Source organism: Mandrillus leucophaeus, unplaced genomic scaffold (genome assembly GCF_000951045.1).
Source record: "Mandrillus leucophaeus isolate KB7577 unplaced genomic scaffold, Mleu.le_1.0 Scaffold207, whole genome shotgun sequence".
In the NCBI taxonomy this organism is placed as follows: Eukaryota; Metazoa; Chordata; class Mammalia; order Primates; family Cercopithecidae; genus Mandrillus; species Mandrillus leucophaeus.
Genome location: NW_012102110.1, coordinates 57,999 through 59,398, shown reverse-complemented (window position 1 = coordinate 59,398; position 1,400 = coordinate 57,999). Strand labels below are relative to the sequence as shown.

General features: G+C 44.6%; 1 pseudogene across 1 annotated transcript in view; it reads right to left on the bottom strand.

Annotated features, from left to right (window-relative positions):
- LOC105539614 overlaps positions 1-712 on the bottom strand; it is an 11,574-nt pseudogene extending 10,862 nt beyond the window's left edge. The window contains exon 1 of the transcript XR_001006078.1: positions 646-712. The product of XR_001006078.1 is annotated as a 60S ribosomal protein L12 pseudogene (transcript). The remainder of the gene's footprint in view (positions 1-645) is intronic.
- Positions 713-1,400: the final 688 nt, after the last annotated feature.

Below are 1,400 nucleotides of genomic sequence, written 5' to 3'. Positions count from 1 at the left end.
TTTTTGGAGATGGAGTCTTGCTCTGTCGCCCGGGCTGGAGTGCAATGTTGTAATCTCGGCTCACTGCAGCCTCTGCCCCTGGGTTCAAGCGATCCTCATGCTTCACCCCCCAGTAGCTGGGACTAGAGGTGTGCGCCACCACACTTAGCTTTTTTTGTAGTTTTTTGTAGTTTTAGTAGAGACTGGGGTCTCACCATGTTGCCCAGGGTGGTCTGGAACTCCTGTGTTCAGGCAATCCACTCACCTCCGCCTCCCAAAGTGCTGGGATTACAGCTGTGAGCCATCATGTCCGGCATTTTCTTTTACTCTGGAGGTTGTGTCCAAGAAGAGTACTGCTAATGGTGAAACTAAGCCAAAGCAACAAATTGGCAACTGGATGACCTGAGGGAGAGGCCAGTGAAGGACCCTGGATCACACAGTATGGGTTCCCAAGGACTTCTTCCTTTGGGAGACCTGGAGACGGGCGAAAGGGATCCAGATGCTTTTCTTTTCCTCCACTGGTTGTCTGGGGAAGGAAATGTGGCAATGGAGGGAGCTTTAGGGGCACCCAAGTTTGGCTTTAAGCAAGTTGTGAGGTAGGCAGTTTCCTCCTTGGATCTTCTACCCCTTTAGCAATGATTCCACTCCTTTTCTATTTCTTTCTACCCCCAAATCTGCCCTCCAACACAGAAGGGTGCTTCTCTTTTGGCATTCCTTCTGCTCCTTGTGGCATCTTTGTGCCTTTGAATTTCACCCTGAACTTGTAAACGGGCCAGCATCCTCTGTGGCTTCTGGGCTGCTTACTGGGTAGTGCTGACAAACATCCTAAGAAATTTACATGTCCTTTAAATCTTCTCCCTAGGACCAGATTTCTGGGTTTCTGATAAATATTCATCAACATAAGAGTGAATTTTGATAGCAACCTTCATGGGGTCAACATCTCAACCTGGTGTAGTAAGAAGAAATTTACTTTGGACTTGCACAGAGCTGGACTCCAGCCTTAACTCCTCTATGGGGAAGCTCTACGACCTTTCTATTAGTTTCCTCATCTATACAATGTGGATGATAAAACCTATCTTGCATGATTGTCACTGAGATATCTGACAAAGTGCCACATACTACCTCCTAGCTCAATCTGTGTTAGTTTCCTTTTCTTTTGTAGGGTTATTATGAGCATCGTGTGAGAAATTAAATGTGAAAGAGCTCTGTAACCTACAAATCTCTTTCTACATGTTGGATTTTGCTAATGAAAAATAATACATTAATAATCTAATAATAAGGGTGGAAGGAGGCAGAGGATCAGAAAAAATAACTAATGGGTACTAGGCTTAATACCTGGGTGATGAAATAATCTATACAACAAACCCCCATGACACAAATTTACCTACATAACAAATCTTCACATGTACCCCTGAACCTAA